Raw genomic sequence first — 12,017 nt, 5'->3', positions numbered from 1 at the left:
AGTGAGCTGGGTGGGGCCTGGGGATTGGCGTGCCCCACAAGCCTCCAGGGACTCCACGTGCCCACGGATGGGTGCAAGCACCTGCTGGCCAGCCTGGGAGGGACCAGGCCGCGTGCTCCGAGCTGGACAGCTGCAGGCTGCGCTGCCCCTTGGTTTCTCACCAAGTGGCCCCAGGTAAGGGCAGGGACGGCTCAAGTTCAGGCCCCGCTTGGGTGACCAATGGGCCGAGGCGTCTCCCGAGACGCAGGACTTCGAGCGCAGCCCCTGGAAAAGTCCAGGACAAACCTCCCAGCGTGCTGCTGCCAACGCTCCCGGGTGCCGCGGCCCCCACAGGTGGGCGTGTCTGGCACCACAGCCCCGCCCCCTGCCTATCCAACCAGAGCTCTTAAGCCTTGGGCCAGCCTATCGGGAAGGGTCCGGAAGATGCGGGTGCGGCGACAAACCAGCCAATGGGAAGCCAAGAAGAAGGGACTCTTGTTCCAGCTCCACCAATCAGCGGTGACGTAAGCTCGGCCTGTGAAGGGGGCTTGCACCGCGGGGAACCTGGGCGCCCTCCTCTGTCGCTGCCGGGCGCGGTTGCGGGGCGGCTGTGTTCCCGCGTGGGAATGACTAGACCTGGCTGCTGGGGTGAGCGTTCCGCGGCCGGATCCTGACGTGGCCCCTTGCGGGCTGGTGGGGCTTGGGGCCCTCGAGCTGCCTGGGCCCGGCGCAACCCATCTGGAGAAGGGGCGTCGTGCCCGGTGCGCGGGGCGGGCAGCGCGGGGCCGCGGGGCGCGCAGAGCCGTTAGGCCAGCGCCCGTCTTCCTGCTGCCGTCGCTGTTGCTCCCGCCTGCACGCGCCCGGGGGGACCCGAGGCTGGCCCACCTGCGGGCAGTGGTCAGCGGGCCGTGGAGCCCGGATTCCGAGGTCGAAACCGAGTTCCTGTCCCAGCTGGATGCCCTTGGGCGGAGATGGGGTCCCCAAGGTGGAGCTCCTGGGGATGGGGTTAGCGCGCTTCTAACAGAGACCCCAGGGAGCTCGTGGGGAGGGTCCCCATGTGGGGTCCCAGACACCTGGACGCCAGAGTCCCGCGGGGCTCGCTGTGCCGCCAACCCGCCCTGCCCTGTCTGTGGCATCGAGTTCCAGCAGCCCGTGGGGGTTCACAAGACCTCCGTCAGCCCCAGCCCACCCAACTCGGGGTCACTCCGGAGAGACGATGGCCCCGGGGTGCTGAGATGGGGCAGGAGCTCAGATGTGCAGCTCACCAGGACCTCGCGGGGTTGACATCCCCTGGCTGGTGATGGGGGGCGTGAACAAGAGACAAGGATCTTGGAGGACAGGGATCACGCTTCGACATCTCTGTCCAGGTCGTTACTGGGGCCCTTCACAGGTGGTCAGAGGAGCACCCCACAGCCCCTCATCCCCTCTCCCGTGAGCTCTGCTCTTCCTGGCTCTCCCATGCCCCGTTCATTCTGGAGTACCCGTGTGTCCATGGGTTCCTCCGGCTCTAGATCCAGCTCTGGACTCCCAACCCCTCTCCCCCCTCTTTCAAGTCTCTTTTCTTTGCACACAGACTCCGTCATTTTCCACCTCAGTTCAGGTGATCAGTTTCCCCTCTGCAAGATCAGATGGTGTTTTGTCAGGAGAGACACTAAGGAGCCACTAGAGAGCAGCCCAGGGATGGCCCAGCAGAGGGGAGGGGACCAGGCCAGGGATGGGGCTTGTGTGGTTAGGCTGTGGGAGGGGGAGATAGCACAGCCACCATCTGGCAATACTTTTTTTTTTTTCTTTTTAAGCTTTCTGATAAGCTTGTTATTTTTATCTATTTATTTAGAATTTGTCATTGTCGAGATAGGACCAAAGTCAAATGAACGCTCCCATCAAGTGTCAGTGGCATTACTGAGAGGCAGGCCACCCCAGCAGGAGAGGATCCCTCACTCCCATTCCCAGATTTCTTCTCCTTGGCTCTTGCCCGTGCCCCACGGTCTCTGTCCCACACTCTCGCCTATGTGTCCTGAAAATAAAAGGAGCGGCGAGTAAACCCCGGGCAGCCTGGGAGCAGGGCACGTGCGTTTGTGTGAGTGTGGTCAGGGGGTGAGGAGTATGTGGACAGGAAATACCGGAGTTTTGTCCCTTCCGGGCAGTGGGGCAAATCCTTCCGCTCAGCGGGGCACACCTGCAGCTCAGAGCAAGGCTAAGGGAAACAGCGTCCCCCGGCAGAAATGCCATTCTCAGGAAGGAAGTGTCCTTTCAGGCCACACTGTCCATGTTGAAGCTTCTGACAAATTCTAGAGATGGGACATTAGCGGGTCCTTAAAAATCTCAGGACCGAAGCTTGATTTCTGCTGTTGCAGCCTAGTAGCGGACGAGCTCTTCGCTGACCTCGAGGCCACAGGGGACACTTGGAGGACGTCAGGACGGGTCAGAGCTGCTGGAGGCACAGAGCGGCGGAGGAATGGGCGAGCAGGTAGGAGATGCCCGGCGGTGGCTGGGCGGCGAGTTCGTTTATTGCCACATGGGCAGGGATTGTGACTTGATCTTCTTGAACTCCTCCCTCCCGCAACAGATCCGTGTGGGAAAGGACTCCCAAGGGGTGGGGGGCCTACGTCTTGAGGAGGGCACTGCTGCCGACAACCCTGCGAAAGGGGCTGGGGCTCCCCCGGCCGGCGGTCCCCCATGGTCTGGGCACAAGGTTTTGCTCCTGACTCTTGAGCGAGTCTCTGACTAGGAGAGAGCTTGGCTATTTCCTCTCTTTTACATCAGAAGACAGGATTGTGGCTAGGTAATTAGAAACTTGGGGTTTTTTCCTCTGCTGGACCACGGGACTGAATTGCTCCCATTCTAAGCGTGGGCCGTTCCTGGGCTGTTTCCCAAGTTCTGACACGTTCCGTATTTGTCTTGGCGATGGCACTGTTGGTGGTGGTGAATGTGCCATTGTCCGTGAAGGTCTCATGTTGTTTCCTTTAATCTGCCTCGTGAGGCTGCAAACACTTCAGCCCCTCTTCCGATGACGCGCTGCTGGGGTCTGCCGAGGAGTTCACTCGTGGAGCCAAGCGAGACGCGGGATGTGCAGGGGGCAGGGAGGGATTGGAGCTTCGGCCGGGGCACCTAGCCAGGGGGGAGCTTAGCCTGGGAAGCAAGTCAGGTGCTGAGAGGTAGAGGGTCGGAGGCCCTTCTGGACACCCTGGGACATTCCTTCCTCGGGCACCTGCTGTCTCCTGTGTTGGTTCCTGTAGGTGTACGGATATGTCAAGAGTGTGAGCTTTCAGGGGTAGGCAATTATGCAAAATCCCATATGATAGAATTCCAGAACGTTTGAGTTGGGAAAAGGCCTTTTGAGGGCAAGTTATCCCCCAAACCATCATTTTGTAGAGGAGGAGAGAGAAGGAATGAGCAGAACCACAGTGGGCACTGGGCTGCCAGCTCGTGCTTCTGAGGAGGGCGGGAGGAGGAGGAAAGGAAGCGGCTTGCGTGGGCTGTGTACCTCTACCATGTGCGGGCGCTTGGCTCAGTGTTTCCCTAGTCCGTCATTCCCTCGGGGGCACGCAAGGACTTACTGACTCAGGTTAAGACGCCAAGCCAGTGGCCAGGGGATGTACACCCACGGACCGTAAGTAGCTAGTGGACGTCACCAAGGGACAGACCTCTGTGCAGCATAGAAAAGTGAGCCCTGAGAGACAGCTGCTTGTCCTGTCCGATGCTCTGACCTTGAGCCTGGAAGGGTTTGGGGCGGCCAAGGTCAGAGGAAGAACAGGCTCTGAACTCATCCTCCCTTGAACCTCTCTCTGAGCCCTGTTCCTCGTCCCAGAAGCAGCTCACTGTCTTCCTACACTGTCCTGGACAGTCCGAGCCTTGGGGTCGGTTCTCGGGAGGCTGGGTTACAGCAAACCCATAACCACAAAGCCCCACATTCTCTGAGCGCCGGGGACCGGACATTTCACACACTGTCTCTGTCATCTTCACCCAAGCCCTGCTGTTACCTCCTCGTTTATACGTGAGAAAATGAGAGACCCATCCAGAGTCACCCCGAGTAGACGGGGACTCTGCAACACCAGGTTGGCCTGACCCCGAAGCTGATGATCTTAACCACGGACCATAATGCTTCCAGGCCCTGCTTTTTACCCAGAAGACATACACCACACACTCATCCCCAGCAGAACGGTGACTTACAACTACGTTTACACATGTGTAAAAGAAATTATGAATACGAGTACAAATGTACTCTGTTTGCAAATAGAGTAATGGAAATGCTGTTTGGAAGTTTAGAAAAACACACGCTAAGGGGAAAAAAAAAACAAGAACCCAAAATCGAATTTACAAATCATTCATACAACAGTAACAACGAGAATTATGTATTATGACAAAAGATGAAAACTCAGCAGAAAAACTAGCAAAGGGTGTGATTAGGAAGCTGAAGAAAGTTGCACACATGGCCCAAAATAAACGGGAAAAGGTTCAGATTTTCTAACTAAAGAAAGAGAAACTAGAGCAAGAAAGGGTTTTGGAAAATGACGAAGCCCTCTGTTGGAAATGCTGTAGGGAGAGCGATGATTAGGAGGACACTTTGCTGTGCTGTGATGGGGAGTGTAAATGCTTCTGAGGACAAGCCCCCCCCCCCTTTCTTTAAAAGATTTTATGTATTTATTTGACAGACAGAGAGCACAAGTAGGCAGAGAGGCAGACAGAGAGAGGGGGAAGCAGGTTCCCTGTTGAGCAGAGAACCTGATTCAGAGCTCGATCCCAGGACCCCAGGATCATGACCTCAGCTGAAGGCAGCCGCCCAACCCACTGAGCCACCCAGGCGCCCAAGAACAAGGCCCTTTTAATGGCATCTTTTAGCCTTAAAAATATGTATGACTCTTGACTGCTATTTTCAGTTCTAGGGATTTGTCTTCAGGAGATAATCTTTGATGTGTATAAAGAATTATTAAAATGGCAATAAAATTAGCAAAAAATTGGAAAAATGTTGAAATTTAGCACAAAGTAGGAATTATAATAAGTAAATACGATGTGCATAGAATGGGAAACTATGTACCTATTACAAGGGTGCTTGCTGTCTAAGAAGATTGAAAACATAGCAAACATTTGTAATAGGTTGGTGAAAAAGCACTTTATAAAACAGCATATCCAGTGTAATTCCAGTTTTCCTAAACAACACCTGACCTACAGGGGTGTTAACATCATGGAGAGTGGGATGCGCCCAATTCCTTTGCATCCTGTTGGGATGTACTGGGAACACACACCCTGCCTGGGGTATCCATACGCTGAACCAGCAGGAAGCATCACCTACCCCCACTGCAGGACAGCGTGTAGCATGCCTGGCCTTCTTTAAAAGTGCCTAGGCCACTGGCCAGGCCGCTGAGTCGGGAAAGTGAGTGCTGTGAGGAACAGCATTGGGACAGTTGATGTCACCGAATATGGACTGTGCGCTGGATTTTGGTAGATATTGGCGTTGGGGTTGTACTGTGGTTCTCTCGGGAAACAGACACGGAAATGCTCCAGGGTAAGGGAACCTCCAGCTTACTGCAAATTGTTCAGAAAATCAACATCTGTCTGTAATGCAGAAGTATGTTGTTAACAATCAGTATTTTACCTTTCACCATCACACGGATACATTTAGCATTATAACAGCAATTCCGCCTACACCTGTCTGCATCGTGCGGAGGCGGAAGACGGTGAGAGCAGAGAGTCGCGACTTCTCTGCGAGTTCGAATGACGTCAGGATTACAGGTAACAAGAGCTACCTTAGAGACTGGAGTGTTATTCCCCAAAACATCAATAATACTCTTTCTTTGGTGGTGGGATCCTGCCTGATTTTTATTTCCATCTTTCTGTAGACAAGTTGTTTTCTAAAATTGTCCGCCATAAACATTTATAATGGCGTAACGGTTCATTGTGTGGTCTGAACTCAGCGGGTTCCTGAAACCGCCTTAAAAAGACGAAAATCCCAGCTTCAGCTGTGCGTTCCTCTCAGGTCATTGATGTCCTCTCGGGAAGATCGGGAAACCTTCCAGTCACCTGTAAATGTGAAAAAACCTCTGGCCCGGATTAAGACGTCTCTCCCCCTCTCCACCTGCGAGCCCATCCCTTGACCTGACACTGGCCTGGCCTTGGCCTGAAGGAGGTGGGGCTGGGAGGGGGCCGCCTTTTCTTCTGGTCTCCAGGGTCAGGACAGGACAGAAGGCGGGGGGAAAGGAGCATCATGCTTTTGCTCACCTGGTCTGCGGCAATTCCCCTGTGGCCTGGGACCCCTCGCCCCTCCGGTAGCTGGAGCCCCAGGGCTGCTCCCACCCTGCGTGTCCCTATTTGAGCTCTTCAGGAGGCCTTGAAGGGGGCTTCCCCACCCTGGCTGCTGTCCCCAGCCTTACGCTGTGCTGGGCCCCTCACCCAGCAGGCTCTTCCTCCCAGTGCACACCGAAGTCCCACACAGTCAAAATGTCCAGCGCTGACTCCGCCTTCCCCTCCTCCCAGCACCCCCCAAACCGGGTCCTCCTCCAGCACTTCCCGCGTCAGTGCACGGTACCACCTTCCACCCGGGTCAGTCCTCCCACATGCCCCCACGTCTAGTCTAGTCCGTTCCTGAATATTTTCCCCAAACCAGTCACTCTTTCCACCTTATTTTTGGATGAAGCTTCGGTCACCCGCGATCCGTCCCTGTGTCTGCAACATGGAGGCGACTCCAGCCTCCAGCTCGTTAGATGTGTCTTCTGATCTATCCCTCCGCGTCCCCTGGCCCTCTTCCCGTGGCCTGGTTGACTCTTCTGAAGCTTCTGGTCCTGTGGGCGTGTGGCTTGGAGGGAGGTCATCGGCAGCACGGGTTCTACAGATGGGGTGCTGAGTCTGTTGGAAGTCCTGAAGGAAGGTGGGAAGTCGTCCCGGCCGCACCCCCGTTAGGAAGGAAGGGGTTTATGACGGAAGCCTTTTAGGCCGAGTTTGCACACTGGTCGCTCAGAAGTCAGGCACCCGGGGTGCCTCCCTGGGGCACCCTGTCTCCAAAGCCCTGTCCATATTTGCTCAGGCTCCTCTGTCCCTCGTCGCAAAGACAGTCCCATCAGAGGTGGTTTCGAAGATGGAATGGAGATGCCTTTGTTCAGTTGAGGTGGGTCAAGTTTTGTGGGGTGTGAAGCTCATACTTGAGGGGATCCTCTTTGGGAAAACACGCATTTACACATTCCCAGTGCAGAACCTTGGGGTCCCTGCAAGCTTAGTTGCCTTAGCTTCCTGCGATGTGGGCTCTTCTGGTCTGAGGCTAACGCTGGGGACAGCGACAGCAGAGTCCCAGGGCCCCCATTGTCAGCACGGCTCTGAGGTCCTTCCAGGCTGTGGTAGCACTAGGACCACGGACTCTGGAGTCTGGCAACCCCGGGGTCCTGTCTGTGCACTTTTTTGTTTCTGGGGCTCCTTCTCTCCGTCCCTGAGGCTTAACCTTACCCTGCCTCTGCCCTGCATGGTACCCACCTGGGCCTCCCCCAGGCCACACAGTAGCTCTTGACCTTCTCCTAGCACACACGTGGTCCCCAGTGGACGTGTTAGCAGCCGAGGGTTTGAGCGACAGAAAGCTGATGGAACCATTGACTTCATTCTTGGGGACCTTACCCCCCTGGGAAGTAGCACCTCTGTGAGCCATTCTACAGGGGTTCCTAGTTGTTGGAATACTGGACAGAATGAGGAGGTGAAATCTGAAATGGGGCTGAGCAGGCAAAGATCACTTTTGGAACCAAAGAAAGAGAGGCCAGTTCCACCCAGAGCTGGATCTCTGGTTTCATCATGTCTCCCCTTTCCTCTCCCTGTCAGATCCTCGTGTTCTCTGAGTATCCCAAGTCTTTCCCCAGACAGAGGGAGGCAGCAGGGGACAGAGCCGGGCAGAGGTCGTTCACAGGTGCGGTTTCGTGCACAAGCCAGATGCCCCCTTGTGAGATGTTGGCCTTGAGGACAGAGGACAGAGGACCAGGGTAAGAGTTAGGGGACAGGAGAGCCCCATGCCGGGTGGCCTGCAACGTGACTTCAGAATCTCTTTTGGCTTTGAGCCATGGTATGAGCTGTTCAAAATTGCTTCTCAGAAAGCCAAGTCTCCAGCGATCAGGTCTGCTGAGCGGGTTAAGGGATAGTGGGGTCCAAAGAGCCAAGCGTGGTTGTCCCGGGAAAGCAGCTGTGGGCAAGGAGTTTCTGGGGGATTCCAGGGAAACACAGCTATTTGGGGCGGGGAGGGTGTTAGGATGTCTGTCCTATGAGTGATGGTCCTAAGATACTGATGCCAGGGAACGGACGGACAGGCCCGTGAGACCGAGTGGGGTTACCACTTAGCCTCGGCTCAAAGGCCCCATAGCCTGCCCCGCTTGCGGTTCTGCCCTCTGTCGTGTGTCTTCGTTCATAGAACTGTTCCCGAGGGAATGTTTCCTGCAGGTAGTTTCCGAGAGGAGGGATTAATGAATCAAAGATATGTGCCTACTAATTCCTGAAAGGTTCCACCAAGCATTCTGTAATGCTAAGTCCTGTTTGGTGAGAATAGGGAGAAACAGACTTTCTCCTGTATTCCCGCTAGGACTGAAAGATGCTACACCTTTTCTGGAAAGGAATGTAGCCATTTAGCAGTCTTTAAAATTAACCATTAATTTAAAATTAACACCGGTGTGCCTATCGAGCATTTCCGTCTGGAGTTTGTCCTAAGGAAACAGACCAGTGGACAAAGGTATCTTCATGAGACTCTGTGCAGCGCTGTGTCTTGTAGTGAAAAACTAGAGAAAAATCCCTGAGTTCTGGGATTAGGGGACTGATGAGATAAAATATGCCTTGTCGTACCGCAGCGTGCCCTTCAGCATGCTATAGTAGAAGTGTGTTTACGGACAGAGATGGTCTCGAGAGAGCGTGTGTTACAGAAAACTGTTTGCGGAACAGCGAGTGAGGCTCCGTGGGGTAAAGATTCTCTTGCTGCCCTCAGCTCTGGGCTCCTGTTGACTTTCTGAGTCAAGGTCAGTAGCGGGGCTCCCCCTGGGTCTTTGTACTGCCTCCCTGGGCTGGACCGACCTCCACGAGGGATGAGTGATGGCTGGGTATCTTTCTCCTTGGCTCCCTTTGGCTCCCTTTCCCTGGATTTTTGGGGAACTCCCTAGTCATTCCCAGCATTCACATGGACTCTCTGTGGCTACGTCCATGTGGACGTGTGGGGCCTGGGCAGGGAGAGACTGGAGGCTTTAGGCTCAGTAGCAGCATCTAGGAATGGATGTCGGGGCCCGACCCCATCGTGAGCACTCCTGGCAGCCTATCTGCTGATCTCCATGGGCACACCTGCTTTTTCTCCTCTCGCTAGGACTGATGGACACTCAATGGTCAGAATTTTATCCTTATGTTCTTGTCTCTTCGATACTTTTCCTAACCATGGGATTGGGACCATGTCTAAAACCCCTCTTGTTTTTTTTTTCTTTTGTTTCTGAGGATGTCTTGAAATTTTCTTTTGAAAAGGAAGGAAATCAGCAATGCCTAGCACCCTTGCTACTCAGTGTTGGAGACTTTCGGAGACACATGGAGCTTTGGGGGCCGGAGGGAGGGAGATGTGCTTCGAGCAGAGTAGGACTGGTGCCCTGGGCTGTGGGCTTCCCGACCTTGCATCCCTCCCACAGGCCGGGCCATGAGAAAGCACACCTCGGTGGGCCTGGGGTCTCTGATCTATGCGCGTCTCTCCCCTTCCTCTGGCCTGCCATCCGTGGCTCACGTGTGCAAACCCGATCTAGCAACATCACTGAGATAAGGGTTGGGAAAACCTAAGGGAGTTTCCTTCTCTCGCAGAGATAGAATGCGCCCCCCGCCACCAGGATGAGAACTTTAGAATTTGCCCACCATGAATAAAGCACACCATAATCGACCTGATAGGAAGTTGGAATTTTTCTTGTTATAGAAAGATTTGTATTGCGAGCACAAGTGGTATAATAGACTTGATTGTATTAAAATAATAGTAATAATACTAATGCCCATTGCTGTGTCGGGGCACATATGTGTAGTGTGTTTTCTGTTATGTGTCACGTAGCCTGTGCTATATGCTCTGTGTGTGTTTGTATTATTGTGGGTTATGTTTTACCTCTTATTTATAACATGCTGGGGTCGGAGACAAGAAGGGCTTGGACTCCTAGTGCCTGAGCTTTCCTTCTTGCCAACCCACACCCAAACGTTGAGTGGTTGGGTTTTGGGGGGAAGAGGGTGAGTGGCGATGGCGCCCGAGCTCTAGCCGTCAATTTCCGGTGATCCATTAGGGTTTTGTAATCCCTTTCAGGATGGGAAAGGCAAGAAAGTAGTCGGTCCCAGGGTCTGGAGAGACTAGTGATGACGTCGAGGGATTGACTTGGTGGAGGACCCCCAGGTCAGGGCTGGGCCTGGTGCTGCGCGCGCAGGGGACAGTCGGCAACAGGGGGCTGGGAGCGGCCTTGCTGAGACCTGCCTGGAGCCGTGGGCCAGGCCGCCAGCCCCTGCCATCGTGGCAGCGCGCCAGCCCGGGGGCTCGGGAGTCAGAGTTGTTAGCGCCCACCCTAGTGGTGCGGATTCTCTCTGACGGCCAGTGAAGAGTTCAGTTTCCCTGAGGGCTGGATTAGACAGGAGGTGACAGTTCGGGTCCAGGAAAATCTCAGTCTTAGTGTGGCCCTCCTGCTGACCTGCTGAACCCTGCATGGCCGCCAGCACTGGGTCCTGGCCAGGCGTCCTGCGCACGTATGAGTGGGGGTTGGTGGGGAGGGGGCTGTGCTCCCGCAGAGGAGGGAGGGCCTGAGCGCTACTCAGGACCCAGATCCTGGCCCGCGGGGCATGGTGGGGCCGTGAGACCCCACTTGGGTTTGTGCTTGGCTCCGAGCTCCCCGAATGCCCCCTTCCTCAGCCCCCTGGGGACCCTCTCCCCTCATCCTGCCTGCTTTCATTCCCACTGTACCTTGAGGGCTGGCTCTACCCAGATGGTTCCAGATCGTCCTCGGCCTCCTTGTCCTGCTCCCGGCCCCACCGGTTCCGCCTGCGATGCTCGGCTGCGCCTTCCTTCCCGGTGCCCTCAGCAGGCCCTCCTTGTGCCCAGCTTAGGCGCGTCAGCGTGCGGCCCCTCCACCTCCCACCCTGGCTCCCAATGACTGGGAGCCGCTGCAGCACTAGCTACCCGGGGCCCGTGCGGGGAGATGCAGGTGGCGGGGAGATTTGAAATCAAGCCGCTCTTGGCTGCGCCACTCCCCAGCCCGCCGACACACGGGCTCACTCTGTCAGTTTAGCTCTACAGGGATTTCTGTTTCCAAATATCCCCCAGAAAGAAGAAAAACAGATGTTCCCCGGGGGGTGCTAATGAGTGAATGGTGCGCTCATGGTTACCCGCGAGAATGGTTGTTCGCAGTGGAGCAGAGATGCACCCAGAGGGAGGGGGCGGCCCGCCCCGTGTTCTGTCACTGTGCTTGGCCCGCATGTCAGGACCAGCTGTCCTGGGACAGGAACCGGTGTGTGCGGTGGACTTAGGAGGTGCAGTCCCGTGTTGAGAACTTGCCGTCTGCAAGCTCTGGGCCCCTGCCTCCCCCAGGAAGGCATCGGGACGCTCGCTCGGATGCGACGCGCCGGCCCTGCCGGTCACAGGGACCAGGCCATCTCGAAAGTTCTCTAGCGCGGAGCTGGAGTTCCGCAGTCCCCATGTCAGCTGGTATCTCCCGGCTCTTGGCATCCCCGAGGAGATGCTGGCTCACATCCCTGGTCCACGCAGACCTTCCCGGGAGGGACGCATGGAGATCTCCACTTTCTGAGCTCTCTGGGGAGGAAGGGGGAGGAGTTGCTCCCACGGCCAGCTGCCCACACTGTCTGCGTTTTTGCCTCCTGCTCCGTGCCTTGCAGGTGCTTCCTTGTCCCACTTGAGCAATACCCAGACAGACGCTCAACCTTGTTTCTCTGCCAGGGAAGCAGCCCAGGATGTCCCCGGCCATTGCTTTAGCAGAACTTCTGCAGGCCGGGTGGGGGTCACCAGGAGTTCCCACCACAGAGGTGCGTGCAGACCACATTCCTGTGAGAGAAGTCCTTTGGGCCAGCCCCCTGCT

The 12,017-nt window shown here is 55.8% G+C and overlaps 1 long non-coding RNA gene across 1 annotated transcript; it reads left to right on the top strand.

Annotated features, from left to right (window-relative positions):
- The first annotated feature begins 817 nt into the window (after positions 1-817).
- Positions 818-4,651, top strand: LOC116590321. The gene is made up of 3 exons (XR_004285548.1): positions 818-1,346; positions 2,334-2,446; positions 3,948-4,651. It is a non-coding gene; the product is annotated as an uncharacterized LOC116590321 (long non-coding RNA).
- The last annotated feature ends 7,366 nt before the right edge of the window (positions 4,652-12,017 follow it).

This window comes from Mustela erminea, chromosome 5 (assembly GCF_009829155.1).
Source record: "Mustela erminea isolate mMusErm1 chromosome 5, mMusErm1.Pri, whole genome shotgun sequence".
Lineage (NCBI taxonomy): Eukaryota > Metazoa > Chordata > Mammalia > Carnivora > Mustelidae > Mustela > Mustela erminea.
This window is presented reverse-complemented; position numbering and strand designations above follow the sequence as displayed.